The 16,307-nt window shown below is 36.8% G+C and overlaps 1 non-coding gene across 1 annotated transcript; it reads left to right on the forward strand.

The window, feature by feature from the left end:
- The first annotated feature begins 7,879 nt into the window (after positions 1 to 7,879).
- Positions 7,880 to 7,952, forward strand: TRNAI-AAU (transfer RNA isoleucine (anticodon AAU)). The gene has a single exon. It is a non-coding gene; the product is annotated as a tRNA-Ile (tRNA).
- The last annotated feature ends 8,355 nt before the right edge of the window (positions 7,953 to 16,307 follow it).

Here is a 16,307-nt window from a genome sequence, read left to right on the forward strand (position 1 = left end):
ATCTATGCAAAATACCAGATCCCAGAGGGCTTTGCATGTCATGCTTAGGGATGTTTACTTTATTCGGTAGTTGAAAAGCAGTCATTGGTGGTTATTAAGCAACAGAATAATGTGAGATCCCTCCCCCAACACTTGACACTCAGCTTATGAAATTATCACTAGCAATAAACAGTATAATACCAGCTACACCATATGCAAACTGACTCACTATTATCATTGCTGCATTTGGGAGAAGTGAGTGCTAATGACCTAGTGGCCAAAAATGTTAGGGCAATTTTCAAAGGAGCCGAATTGATAACCAGTTTGTTGCCTAAACATGGAGAAAATCGGACTCAGCCTGGCATCTCCTCCACCAGTGTTCTGTGACAAATTTCTAATTTGCCATAATCCACTATGTCATACTTTCAAAACTCCATGACTTTCCCTCCTACCCTCTGCCAGGCTTTCAACTACTTACAAAAAAGTTTTCTTTTATAGACTGGAATTAAAGCTTTGCACACATTAAAAAAAAAAACTGCACATTTTATACCTGCTGTTGCTTCCTGAGAAAAGGTTACAGGAACCTCAGGTAAATTTTAATGAGTTAGATTCTTAGGTCTCAGAAGTGATTTATGTGGGGAAGCATTTGAGAGTTTGTAGTAAGTGCATGGTTGACATGAATTACCACGTACGTGTACATCTCGTCACAACATCGTCCTTTTATTTTAAAGAGTAACCAAGTTACAGGAACAGAATAATTTTTAAATGTCACTGTTGAATCTCTGCTAACGATAAAGAACTAAGTATTTAGAAATCAAATTCCTGCTTCCTCAAATTGACTCATCATTAAATTTCTTCTAGCTGGTGACATACATTGTTTAAAAAAATAAAAGTGGGGAAGGGACTATTTCCTGATTACAATGAGGAGAAGAAAATTAAGCAACTCCCTTCCCATTATCTTCTGTACTTGCACATCTCTCCTTGTCTCCCTTATGTTACCAGACGTGTGTATGACTCATGAGATTCTATTTGAAGTTTCAGCTCAACTATTTTTTCCCCAGGATGGAGTTTTCTGTCAAAATCCATGGGGCAGAGAAAGAAAGGAGCCTGAGTACTCAAGCTTCCTGACTTACAAGAAGACAGGTGGATATTTTTAAATAGGAAAGATCAAAAAATCAAAGTATTGGTAAAAATTTAAAGAAGCATAATTTTATCTTTCTTGTAGATATTATTTCAGAAATTCAGATAGCTATAAGGTAATAAGAAATTCTAGGGCTTCTAAAAGTTAATTTCTGAAATCTGAACTTCTCAAAATCATTTTATTTTATTCAACCAAAAACTATTTTCTGAGCACTTATGTGCCAGTATTATACTAGGCATGGGAAATACAACAGAGAATGAGGCACTTTGTCAGATTCTACTTTAGAAGAGAGTGTTAGGAGTCCTTCCAACCTTCAAATACCAAATTACCATGTGAACTTTTTTTGCATTTTTAAATTTTTCTTCATTTTGTTTCAGCTTTATTGAGATATAACTGACATACCGTATTGTGAAAGTTTAAGGTGTATAATGTGTTGATCTGATACACTTACATATTGCAAAATGATTACCAACATAGCATTAGTTAATACCTCTATTGTATCACATGTGTTGTTTCTTCTTTTGTGATGAGAACACTTAAGATTTACTGTCTTAACATTCACACATATAAAACAGTACTATTAACTATAACCACCATGCTGTACTTTAGACCCCCAGAATTTATTCATCTTCTAGCTCGAGGTTTGTATCCTTTCACCAGCATCTCCCATTTCTCCCACCCCCAACCCCTGGTAACCACCATTCTACTCTCTCTGTGATTTCAGCTTTTTTAGATTTCACATATAAGTGAGATCATACAGTATTTGTCTTTCTGACATATTTCATTCAACATAATACCCTCAAGTTTCATCCATGTAGTAGAAAAAGGCAAGATTTCCTTCTTTATCATGGCAAAATAATTTTCCATTGCGTAAGTATGTATACCACATCTTCTTTCTCCATTCATCTGTTGGCTGGATCATCATCTTGGCTCCTGTGAATAAAATGATATTCCCAACCACATGCTGTATCTTCCTCCTCTGAAGACTCAGATTTATTTTTCCCTTCCTTAGAGCCCTTAACCCATTCTTCTTTGTACTCAAATTGTTTATGCAATTGTCCTTTTAATCACCAACACAGTTCACTATACTCTTCTATGTCCCAACATACCTTTTTATGAACTGTAAATCTCCTGAACCAAGGACTCCATTTTTCTTACTTCTGCAGTCCTCCGCACAAAGTTTCTGGAGTTTTGGAAAATCAGTAAATAATAATCTTCAAGAATAAAATTCAGTTCATTTAATCAACCAACAAAGTCCAAATTCAGAAAGTTTAGTGCAAACTAGAATACTAGCTTTTGGCTGGAGGCCCGCTGACTGGCAAATAATTTCTCCTCTTGCTGCCAAGAGCTATGGAAGGTGAATTATCAGTGATTTTCCTGGAGTCAGCTACCTAATCTCACACTTTACATGTGATATAGACATATTGAAAATAATGATATAATTCTCATTCTGAACGAATTCTACTATTCCCACACCCACTCCTAGAAATCATAGAATCTTTGTTGCATCGGCAAATGTTTTAAGAATGTATCCTCTTAACTTAATTCCCCTAATATGAATCATTAGTCCTATCTTGGAAGAAACTCCACCATAGCCCTCTAAGCACATTTATTCACCAGGACCTGGCAGGAGAGAGCTCCCAAGGGGTTTCCTCTCTTGGAAAGGAGGGCAGGATGTTTTACAAGGATCTAGAGGGAGCACATCACCAAAGTCGCTAGTGCTGGGCGTGGAGGAATTGTTCCTGCCTGTTAGCAGCCATTGTTTGGGCAACTTGATTTTATCAAGAGGAATAGAGAGGAATGGCTACTGGATAAAGTCAAATAAAACAAGAAGAAGGGGGAGGGGCAAAGACAGGTGAATTGCCCCAGTGGAAAACTCTCAAGTCTCAGATCCACTTGGGGTTGGTTTTTGTGTCTGGTGTAGGATAAGGGCCTAATTTCATTCCAATGTTTCTCATGAAATTAACAAGTATGTTGAAAGTAAAGTCCAAAAACAAAATAAGAAAATTGACTTTTTAACAACATACAACAACAAAACTCTGCCATTAAATGGATAGCTCTAGCTCGATACATTGTATCATTTCTAATAGTGGAATTTTAAAAACTCTTATCTAACTCCAGCTGAATAAAGGATATTAATTTTTGTCAACATTTTGCAAAATGATGGTATTGCTTCTTGGTAGAAATCAGTTTTATATAATGGTTACATTAGATCTTTTTGTGACAAAGCAAAATTAGCCTTGGTTACATGATTATTATAAGTATTTCTTTTTGGCTGCCATGTAAATCACAGAATTAACTTCTATGCATTTGTGTATTTACTTGTTCATTTTTTAAATAAATATTTATTAAACCACTATTATAAGTCAGGTGTTTTGCTAAGGTATTATAGAAAATAAAGTGTTGGATTTGAAGGCGTTGATCTGCTTGGGATAAAACAGAGATGAAATAAAAATATGTTAGCAATATCAATGAGAATCATTGGCACAAGATAAGTATCTATATGTTTATTTTCCATTCATAGATTTTAATTATTTTATAACTAATGCATTTTTATCATTTTAATAAACTAGAAAAACAGATAAGAAAAAATGCATTTTTAAATTATCCATAATTTCACCTGCTGATAAACAATATTAAGACTTTATGTTATATCTTTCCATTTTTCCCCATACATATGTGTCAGGGAAAAACTAAAATGTCAGTAGTTCTGTGCTGGCTCAGAATGATACTGTGTCAGAGCATTTCCTTGGTGTAGAGTGCAGTTGTAGGAGACGGGGAGACATAAAGAGAGCAAGCTGGTAATATCACTTACATATTTTTCCTTTTGTTGCTTGTACTTTTGGTGTCATATCCAAAAAAAACTTTTCCTTAGACCAATGAAGCTTTTCCTCTATGCTTTTCTTCTAGGAGTTTCATAGATTCAAGTCTTAACAATTAATCTTTAATCTATTTTGAGTTGTTTTCATATATGATATAAGAAAACAGCCCAATTTCATTCTTTTGCATGTAGTCATTTTTTTTCCCCAACATTATTTGTTAAGGAGACTGTGGTGCCCTTGTGGAAAATCAGTTGATTGTATATGCATTCTGTTCTATTGGTTGATATGTCGGTTTTTATTCCAGTATCATATTGCTTTAATTACTTTAGCTTTCTAATGCATTTTAAAATCAGGAAATGTGATTCCTCCAGCTCTGTTCTTCTTTCTCAAGATTGCTTTGGCTATTCAGTGTCTTTTGTGGTTCCATATCAATTTTAGAATTTTTTTCTGTTTCTGTAAAACATGCCATTGAGATTTTGATAGGGATTGCATTGAATCTGTAGATATCTCTAGGCAGTGTGGACATTTTGATGATATTAAGTGTTCTAATTCATGCCATGGGATGTCTTTCCATTTATTTGCCTGTCATAGAAGGCAAACACTGCATGATTCCACTGATATGGGGTATCTAAAATAGTCAAACTCAGTAACAAAGAGTAGAATGGTGGTTGCCAGGGTCTGAGGGGAGAGGAAAATGGAGAGGTGCTGTTTTGTGGGTATAAAGTCCCAGTTATACAAGATGAATAGCTTCTATGGATCTGCTGTGCAACACTGTGCCTATAGATAACAATACCATGTTGTGCACTTAAAAATGTGTTAAGAGTAGATCTCATGTTATGTTCTTACTACATTTTTTGTAAACAGGAAGCAAGATTGACTTGAATGACTTACATAGGAAAGGGCATTGAAAGAGAATAAAATAGATCTGGAATATGGAGGGAAAAGAGAGAAGAAGATGGTAGTGAGAGGGAGTTTAGGTAATCTGGAAAAAGGAAGGATAAAGTTTTTAGTATCAAATGTGGCATGTATGTATGTGTTGTGAGGAGGGAAATTTTTAAAAATGTGTGCTATGTATGCCACTATAAACATTAAAATGTATTTTCAAATTTTTGGAGAATTTTATGCTTTCATTTATTTGAATGAAAACCAATAGGTGATTCAGTTTTATATGAATAATGTGTTTACATAGTTCTTGATACCTGTGGGATTTCTGCCCAGCCATAATCATTCCCCTCTTTTGAGTGATGGCATCAACTTTCTAAACCTAGTGGGTTCCTGGCAGCCACATTTGTCTGACACAATTTTATTCTTCTGGCCATACTTAATACACTAAGAATTGACATCATATATTCATGTATTCTTAGCCCAAAGCCTCTCCAGGAATTTGGAACTGGAATTTACAGAACGCCAGGCAGTTTCTAGGTACGGCTGGGCTATAATATATAAAGTTGGGAGCTCCAGGATAATCAAATTCATCACGTGGATCATGGAATAAACCATATAGAAATAGAGAAACAGAGATGAGAGATGAAAAATGCTTACAACTTTTTAGTGTGTGGTTTAGTTTTCCTAAGAAATTTCTCCTAAGACGTAGCTGTGGAATCTCTGAGACATCTTTCTTTTTATAAGTTCCCTTTCTTTTGCCTTAGCTAGCTCAATTTGGTTTCTTTCCTTTGCAAACACATGCACACGTACACACACACACACACACACACACACAAACATACATACATACATTTACTTTTTCTCTTTCAGTAATATGAAGATTTTTATATTAATAAATATAGCTTTACCTCATCTACGTTAGTTACTGAATGGTTTTGTGTTAATACATGCCCCATAATTGATATGACCAATGCCTATTTTTGTACATTTTTTTTTTTTTTTGCTCTCAGAAACAATCCTTATATGTATATCTTTGCACACGTATTTGATAATTTCCTCAGGATAAATTTGTAGCAGCACACATGCTGGGTCAAAGAGCAGATATTTCTTGTAAGACTTTTGAGACATGTTGATAAATTGTCCAAAAAATGTGTAGTGAGTCATCAAAATAACTATAAAGATTTAAAATTCTTGTCAATAGGAAGGAAGACAGTATCTTATTTTAAGGTGTTGTCCTTTGCTCTCTAGAGCAGTAGAGTATTTGTTCACATGAGAGTCATTTTATTTCATCCTTGGTTACTAAGTTCCTCAGTGCCTTCACAAGATCTGCCCCACCTCCCCTCCAGGTGTCCAAGACTATAATTAAGATAAGTCACAATATAACCCAGTCAGGTCTGATAAGGGAAGTAAAAACCTATGCTTCAAAAGGGCTGCAAGATACAGCTTGTATATATTAGGGAAAAAAACAGGCGAGTTTGCATAGGATTAGATTCCTCAGAAGTTTGATGAAGGGAGCTAGTGCATTAAGTTGAATGCACAATCCAAAGATGCAAGAATTAATATCCGGGCAAGGATTGAAAAGATTGGTACAATTTATACCTAGAAGCATGGAAACAGCAATAAGCTCACACTAAAGAAGTGTGAAATTCCAGAATTTCCATGGAAGATCGTAGAAAAAGGGATCAAAAGGGTAAGAGAATTGTGTACACTAAAATGGATATATCATGGAAGGCCAGAAAACCTGTCAAATTATTATGTTCCATGCGATATCCTGGAGGACACACCATTTCCAATCCATAAGAAATACTGGTGAGAGATCACCAGCATCAGTGAAAACTTCAGTAGTATATCTTCCTCTGTAGTCTGGGACTGACAGTAGAAGAGTTCTTTAAAGAACTGGGCATCCTGATAGCTGTGGGGATTGTACCCCCTGAAACTTAGGGTCCAGGCGAATGTACATAATCACAGGATACCAAGCAGATGCAATTATAGTGGATAGCAAGGTTGGAGATGGTTTAATAGAACATGGCACCCTTAGGGGCACGATGGATGGGCAGCTGACAAGCACCCCTCTCAAATCTGTTCCATCAGAAGAAACAAAGGATGGAAGGTGAAGCCAGTTGCCCCTTATTTAAAAAAAAAAAAATAAAAGACCTTATCTAGACCAGCTTCCAGACCTAAACCAAGTTTTAGGCATGGAATTTATTGACTTAAGAAGAGACTGAGTTCCAGGTAAAAAGACCTAGCAAGCTTATACTGAGTGTACACAGTCATGAGTCCCTTCGTGCCTTCCCAACAGGACCTACAGCTGTTTACTCAGGTAATATCCAGACATTTCTAGAACTCTGTTAAACTTATGGTCCAAGTTAACACTGATGTCCAGGGACCTGAAATGACCCCCTATTATTGCAGGGACATACGGGGATAAGGTGATAGATTAAAGAAGTCCTGGCCCAGGTGTGACTCACACTGAGCTCACTGGGTGCATGAAAAACTTAATGTTCACTTCCCTGGTTCCTGAAAGTATGACTGGATTTGACACTACTTGGAGATTAGCACAACCCTCACACTGGATTCTTGGCTTATGGGGTAAGATCTCTCATAGTGGGAAAGGCCAAGTGGAAGTCTCTGAACCTGCCACCCCCTTTAGGCTAAGGAAGTAAACAAGAAACAATATTGTACCATGCGGGGACTGGGGTCAGAAATGAGTGCCACTCTTAAAAATTCAAGGTGAGGAGTGATGGGACCCATCATTTAACTCACTGGTCTAACCCCTGCAAAACCAGATAGATCCTAGAGAATGACAGGTTACCACAACCTCAGCCAAGTACTACGCAGTTGCCACTGTGTTGCTAGATGCGACCATCTTTGCTGGAGAAGATCAGTAAGACCTCAAGTATAGGCAGCTGCTGATTTGGTGAATGAGTCTTTTCCAGGCCTATGGAGGATTAGAACCTGTTCACATTCCCATGACACAAAGAACAGTATATATTACAAGCTCTCCCAGGGGGTCTGTGTCTCCTATTTTCTGTTAAAATATAGTCTGGGGTGGGGAGGGTGTAGCTCAGTGGTAGAGTGCATGCTTAATATGCACGGGGTCCTGAGTTCGATCCCCAGCACCTCTGTTAAATAAAAAGCAATAAATAAATAAACCTAATTACCTCCCCCACAAAACAAAACAAACAAACCAAAATAAAATATAGTCCGAAAAATAGCATCCCTCAGAACATCACATTGACCCACTGTATTGAATGATATCAGGCAAACGTTCCAGGTAGCAAGAGATAACTGGCATGCTGGAGACTTTGTAAGACACATACACTCCAGAAAGTGAGGTATACACCCTGCACATCTCAGGGACCTGCCACATCAGCAAAATATTTAGGGGTTCAGTGGCCTGAAGACTGCCGGAATAGCACATCCACAATAAAGTATGATTTATTACATCTTGTAATTCTCACCAAGAAGAAGGAAGCACAAAGCCTAGTAGGCATCTTTGGAGCCTAGACACAGCATATTCTGCAGCTGGTATATTTTTCAACCTACATACTGGGAGACAAAAGGCTCGGTGTAAGACAGGGCTCTGTAAAAGATCCAGGCTTAGTGCCAACACCTCTGTAGCATGGGCTTGGAATCCCATTGGACCCTGCAGTATAAAAAATATCAATATTAGTAAAAAGTTGCCGAGTGGTATTTGAGACAAGCCCCAATGAGAGAATCACAATGCAGAGCTTCACAGTTTTAGAGAAAGGCCATTCCATCTTCAAATACTGGGACTTGGTAAAGACATTGTGTCTGACAATGAGGTTATGAGAGATCATATGTCCACAGCTGCAAATCTCCAGGAGTTTCTTTTAGGTAGAAAAAGTCCCAATGTGAGTCATACCCAGTAACAATCCAAGACAATAGCAGTGGTACGTCTGGAGTCAAACCAGCATAAGACCAGAAGCACGAGCAAGCTCCATGAGCAGACAGCCCAGACCTGCGTCTCATCACCACTGTGGTACTAGTATCTGTCTCTTAGCTCACACTGAGGGATGGATTCCTTATGACCAGGTGACAGGGGAGGAAAACCTCAAGCTTGATTCATGGATTGTCATCCTGGAATGTGGGTGCAAGTTGAAAATGGATGACTCCTCTCAATATAATGCCACTCAAATATTGCCTTGGAAAACAGTGGAGAGGAAAACATCCTCCTAGGGGGCAGAGCTTTAGGAAATGTATCTGTTTGTTCATTTTATGTACAGAGATTAGTGACTTGGGGTTAGAATATATACAAATAGACTCATGAGCAGTGCAAATAACTTGATTGACTGTTCAGGGACTTGGAAAAGGAAGATTGGAAGATTGGAAGATTGGATACAAGGAGGTCTAGCATAGAGGCATGAGGATGGTACGCAAAAATAGACATGAAGTGTGAAGACATTCATTTTAATGTCCATCAGAGAACATCCACCATGGATGAGGCACTAAACAAGTAGAAAAAATTACTCAACCAGATGGCATCAGCCAACTCTGACATCAGCTATCCCACTGCTGGCACAGTGGACACATGGCCATAGTACCAGGGATGGAGGATATTCATGGAGTAGACATGGACTCCACTTACAAAACATAATCTAGCTTCTGTTGCTACCAAATGTCTGACCTTCTAGCAAGAAACTAACTTTGAGCCTCTGATATGGCACCATCTCTTGACCGCTTCCTGGCATGATGATCGCAATATATTCCTTCAACCCTGGAAAGGACTAGAATCTATTCTGGTAGAAACAGTCACAGCCAGCACCAAGAGCTTATGGAATTCTTGATCTACCAGCACACGATCCCATGTAACATGTCAGACCACTGGTCCCACCTTACAGCAAAATAGATATGATAGTAAGTTCATGACTATAGGATCCACTCAACATATATCGCATCTTTCAGAAGCTGCTGTCCTGATAAAGCCTTGGAATGGCTTATTAAAGGCACAACTGAATTGCCAGATCAGAGGTAACAGTTTACAAGGACAGGGCGCCATTTAAAAACGTTACAGCATAAATATTAAATCAAAGACCTTTGTATAGTCCTATGACCCCAACTGGAAGAATTCATGGGTCGAGTGACCAAGGTGAGGATGCTGGAGTGGCCCCATTTACCATCATTCTCAGTAGAAGATTCATTTAGAGAATTTGTGTTTCCATCCTTGCAAATTTAAATTCTGCAGGTGTAGTGATTCTAGTCCTCAAATAGGGACAAATTACCCCCAAATTACAGTCCTATTAATATATGAGCTGAGACTGATATTTGGCACTTTGGTCTTCTTGTGTCAAGAGAGTATCAAGAAAGAAGAGAAATCACTGGCCTGACAAGGATAATTGAACCTCACTTGAGAGTATAGGGCTGTTTTTACATCATGGGGGCTGGAAAGAATATATTTCATGCCCAGGCGATTCATTTGGCCACTTGGTACTCCTATGCTAAATTTTGACGATACACAAAAAGTGTAGCACAGCTAACCTGAGATGGGCATGATGACCAGAGGAAGTTAGAGCCCTCGGGGATAAGGGTCTGAGTCATGCCACTAGGTAAGACCCTGATACCAACAGAGGGATTAGCTGAGGGTAAGGAAAATCTGCAATGCAGAGTGGAGGATGGAGAGGACGAGTGTCAGTTTGCAGTTTGGAGGCCAGATATTGGAGTGGCATGACTTTTCAGGCACCTCTACTTCGTTTAATGTAAGTCGTTAGTTTTTCCAAGCATCATACTAGCAGCATGTGAGAATTATCTTCCAGATAAGCTGCCAGAGTGTTAACTGTTGTTTGACAAGATCCCTTACTTAGCTCTGTCTCCCTTCCCATGTGATCTAGCACCCTCAAGACCTAATGCCATGTTCATATTCTGATTCCCACCCTTACATGTTGTCCAGGTTCTGAAGCTTTTTTGCTGAATGAATCCCTCTCTATCCCTAAGCAAGCCCAAAAATTCCTCAGTTGGGTTACATAAAAGCCATCATGAAGAGGCACCCACTGGCCAAACTGGAGGCATTCTGGACATCCAAATAATGATATTAACAGAACATATTGAATAAAATAATTCTATGATGTAAATAAATACAAAAATAAATAAAAGACTGTATAGCAAACAATAAAAAATTCATTCATTCATTCATGAGAAATGGGATATTTACACAGTTCCCCACTCCAAAATACTCATTAATGACAAAAAGGAAAATAGTAACTCTACAGTATAGAAGCCTGGAAGTCACTACTTTGATCAATCTGTTGACCAAAATGAACATCGTTAGTAATGGGGCAAACTGAAATCACATGCCACCTGACAGGATGCAATGAAAAGAACACAGCACTGCTACCAAAGACGTGTGATCTGAATCTCACCATGAAGAGATATGAAACAAACTCAGATTAGTGGCATTGTACAATATAACTGTCCTGTAATTCCAAAAGTCTCACGGCCATTGTTATCGACTGAATTGTATCCACTCAAAATCCGTATGAATTTTGGGTGGAAGCCCTAATCTGTAGTGTGACTGTATTTGGAGACAGGCTTTTAAGGAGGTAAATAAGGCTAACTGATATCTTAAGGATGGGACCCTAATCTCACAGGTCTGGTGCCCTGGTAAGAAGAGGTATTTCCCTCTCTTTGTCTCTTCATGTGTGTGCACAGAGGAACGGCCATGCGAGGACACAACGAGAAGTTAGCCATCTACAAGTCAGGGAGAGGGGTCTCACCAGAAGTCAACTCTGACATCACCCTGATCTTGGACCTCTAGGCTCCAGAGCTCTGAGAAAATACATTTATTTTGTTTAAGCGATCCAGTCTGTGGTATTTTGTATGGCAGTCCCAGGAGACTAAGACAGCATGAAAGCCAGGAAGATTTAAAAACTGGCATTGCCTTTCTAATATGTATACATGAATCTTCAGCAAAATAATTTTTTAAATTATATCTGCTATATTATTTGCCTCAAGTGTCTTCTTTATAAATTTTGTAAGGAACATGTGGTTAACTCCTCAAAATCCAGTTTCGTCCTTCCACCATTATGCAGCAGCAAAATGGTTGAGTAAATTATCCTGAGCTCCAGGAATGGTGTCTGGGTAGTAAAATGCAATCATTGCAATCACATCACTCTTTTTATGGACTGGTTTCTAACTTTCAGCTTAAACTACTCACAGCTTAGCAATCCCCTGGCACCAGAGTTGTATTTATTAACTAAATTGGCCAAAGTAAGGAAAACACTTGATCAAAGGTTGAGGGAATATCTCTTTATTCCACTGGACATGAATGAAGAAGTAGCCGTCATCCCAAAACTCCAAGTGGGACCAGCCTTAAAATGAAGCACATACTGTGTATACTAGAGCAGAGGAGTTGTAGGAACACAGGTCCTTGACGACATTGTTGAACCACTGAATTAACCAATTAACATTTATCCTAGTCTCCTAGTGATGTGAACTATTTTCACTAACGGTCTAAGTCTCTTTGACTTTTCTATGGCATACAGATGAAAGCATTTTAATTGATGCAGTAACCAATTAATTATTTTTCAACAATTACATAATGAATACCTACTATGACCCAGACACTCTACTACACACAGTGAACAAAGCAGAAAAAAAAGTCTTCCCCTAATAGAGCTTATTCTTTGTTTTGATTCTCCATCCTCTGTCTGCCTTATCTATTATTACTTTATGTGTTGCTTTAATCTTTCACATGCATTCTGGAAGACTTCACAAGTCTGTCCACTTCAGTGCCAAACTGATTTTCTGCACAACTAATTATGTTCTTTATTGGCTCCATTACAGATCTTCCTTTATCTCCTATGCTCTTACTTTCTCATAATCTTCTCCCCATGTGTATCCATTTTGTAACATCCATTTCTATTTCTTCCTTACCTATCAACAACGTAGCTCATATTTTCTATCCTTAGTTTTTCCAAATGAAGAGAATTTCATCTTTATACTACTAAGGATGTAGACAATGTCCTGAAATTTACTTTCTAAAGCATTTTCCACTGGAAGCATATTGTCATCCTTGTAACTTCAACTGTTTTCTATGATTTTTAACAACAAAAAAAATTAAATTCATAATTTCTTTCAGTTTTTAAGTTATATAAACTTCAATTGTTATATATAATACATGTTATACATAATATATAATCACTTTGCATACATTTCTGTGTAAAAAAATTATAAGCAACAAATTTTTCAATGAATAAAAGCATACTTTCTACTATCACGGAAAACAAAGTCTCAAAGAAGATAAGCCCACCCTTGTTTAAAAAATCATTATTCACTTTCCTGACATAAAGAAAAAAGGGCAAATGTAAAAACTTATGATTTCTCAGAGAATATATTAGGACCTATTGAAACTTTGAAAGAACATAATGACAGATGGGAATTGAATATTAACAGAATATGTCTGAGATATGCTGTCATTCTCTTTTGTGCCTGGAAAAATTATATTCCCTACTCCTCACTTACCACCAGAAAAAGCGCCAGATCTGAAAACCAAAGAGATCCTCCCTGATCATTTTAAACCCTAATAAAGACAGAATCAGAATATGGTAGGATAATTCATGGAGAGGATCAGCTACATATCATCTGTTATCACAATTCAATACATGTAACATTTGTACTATTACACTATTCTATGCTCTGCCTTTGTCCTCTAAACTTCTTCACTTACTATACTACAGAGCAACTATAGTTGTTAAAATGTAATCATTTCACTCCCCATTGTGTAATGAAAAAGAACATATAAGTTAGAGGGATCTGGCCTACTCTGGGTCCCAATATTTATTTTAGTATAACTTTTGAAAATTTGTCTTAATTATGAAATAAGGAGTGTTACAGAGTTGTATAATAAGAATCAATAGAAGTAAATCTGAAAATAAATTTGAAGATATGACTTTGAACCATAGAAATACACTAATAAGTGAGTATTACATATTAAAATTTACAGTGAAGGAGAATTATTTTAAGAATTTTTCTTGCTTTATTAATAAAATAAGATGAAATGTGTCCAGCATATTGATAATTGCATCATTTCACAAAGAGTCCCTAACTTGGATTTCTGCTCCCAGATACATTGTATTTTGTCCATGCTGAACTGAATTTTCCATCTGCTGACCTGCTCATCTAATTGATACAAATGATTTTAAATACGTTTGTTTCATTCCTTAATATTTGTGTTGCCTACATTTTTAGTATCAGTAAAGAACTGTATCATTTTCAATTACTTGCTCTCAGATCATTCATATCAAAAAGGCAGGACTAATTAGCTTAGAAGAGCTAGCTGTCCCTGAAACCACTGAGCAGAATCAGAAGAAGCCTCAGAGAAATTTCCCTGTCAGTGAGTTCCAACTTCTTATTAACATCTTTTGTGATCATGCTGTGACTTTGACAACCATCCCTGAGAAAACAGCTTTGCCAGTTTACATAAAGAACCAAAAGCAGAACTAGGAAATGGATGAAGCCCGGTGTGATCTGCTTTTCATTCTCTTTATACCAGTGAATGAGCAGTTACCCATTCCAAGCTGACCCTGTGTGACTTGCTGCAACATGAAGGGATCGCCACAGTGCTGTTATTTCTGGGAGCACTTAACTACAAACAGCTCTCTGGACAGAGCTATGAAAAATTATAAAATTATTTGTGGCCTTGTCATATATGACCTTTATTATGTTGAGATATGCCCCTTCTATGCTAATGTGTTTAGAATTTTTATCATAAATGAATGTTGAATTTTCTCATATGCTTTTCCTCCATCTATTGATGTGATCAGATGATTCTCTTTTTATTCTATTAATGTGATGGATCACATTGATTGATTTGTATATGTCAAACCATTCTTGCACCCCAGAGATAAATCTCACTTGCTCATAGTGAATGATTCTTCTAATGTGCTTCAGAATTCTGTTGGCTAGTATTTTAATGAGCATTTTTGCATCTATATTCATCAGGGATATTGGCCTCTAGTTTTCTTTATAAAAGGAGAACTTGTGATAATCTATAATTATAATGCATACATAGGTCCTACATATATCAGAATACATAGCTAACTATTACATTTGGTTAATTGCTCTGTAAACAAAATAGCACACATATGTTCTGTAATTTCTCTAAGTATGTTACATATTAGAAGAATCCAGTCAAGTTTATTCCACAACATAATTTTAACAATATAAAAAAAATTTTTAAGAAACCATAAAATAGAAAGTTTCTTAGGGTATAATAGAAATGACAGAATTCTCTAGAAAAGGGAAGATGCTACTAGGTGCAACTACTCTAAAATGTTTTGTTTTGTTTTCCACAAAATTCAAACTATAATACAATGGCACCATCTGTTGATGAAATAGCAGAATTGAAATCCTAAGATTACAAAAAACATTATATCCAATATTTCTCAGAATTATAAATCAAGGTATAAAACATACAGGATTGATCACTGATTAGATGACGTCTATAAGTGAGATGGTTAAGTGGTAACTGATTTGCTTACATCAATTGCTTCTTTGACTCGGGCATTCCATGGAATGGCACAGTATTTTCTTCAAGGGCTGATCATTGTTTGAACAAAAGAAGACCCAAAAGAAGACCAATACGCCAGTGAGTTGGATAGTCCCCAAGTGTCCTGGAAGAAGGTGTATGTGTGTTGGGGGTTGGGATTTGCTTTCAAAATTCTTGAGTTTTAAGGCATCAAATAGAAAGAGGATAACTTGAACTTGTGTGATGTCACTAGTTGAAACGGAGACTTTCAAATGGCTATCCCTTTAGTGAAAGTGTAGAATAAAAAGAAAATATGCCCACCACTCAAAATAAACAAACAAACAAAATGACAAGGAAGCTTGATTGTCTTGACACAGGATCTAGATGGATCGATAAAAAGTCAGATTTGAGAATTTGTGATGATGGGTTTTCCTCATCCAGGCTGAAGTTCTTATTTCTGCTATCTCTGTGGTCCAGGAATGTTTCAGCTCAAAAAACAACATAAAATTGGTCTATGGTTGCACAATACCCCAAATTCAAAATCTCCTTGAGGGACAAATACTCTAGATAATACAGCCATACAAGATTCCCACAAATAAAACTTAATTGAAAATAAGTCCATAATCCTAAATCACATAACTAACAAGGAAATATTTCATCATGAGACAGAAAAAAAACTATTACAAAAGTTCTGGAGAGATTGTCAGAACAATCAAAGATTTTGATTTGTATAAATACAAATAAAATAACAGATTTAAAATTCAATGTTACCTAAAAGCACAAAAGACAGAGGTTAAGCAGAGAATTAATAAACAGAAGACTTTATTTCACATGTCATATATAATACTGTAGCAAAAGATAAAGAAATGGAAAACATGAAAGTCAAATTGAGACACAGAAGACAGAATGACTAAACTCAACTAATGTCTGTTTAGTTTTCCAGAGTCAGACAATAACTGGAATGACTGAGAGAAAATATTAAAAATTAAATGGCTGA

The sequence above is a fragment of the Camelus dromedarius genome, chromosome 26 (genome assembly GCF_036321535.1).
Source record: "Camelus dromedarius isolate mCamDro1 chromosome 26, mCamDro1.pat, whole genome shotgun sequence".
Taxonomy (NCBI): domain Eukaryota; kingdom Metazoa; phylum Chordata; class Mammalia; order Artiodactyla; family Camelidae; genus Camelus; species Camelus dromedarius.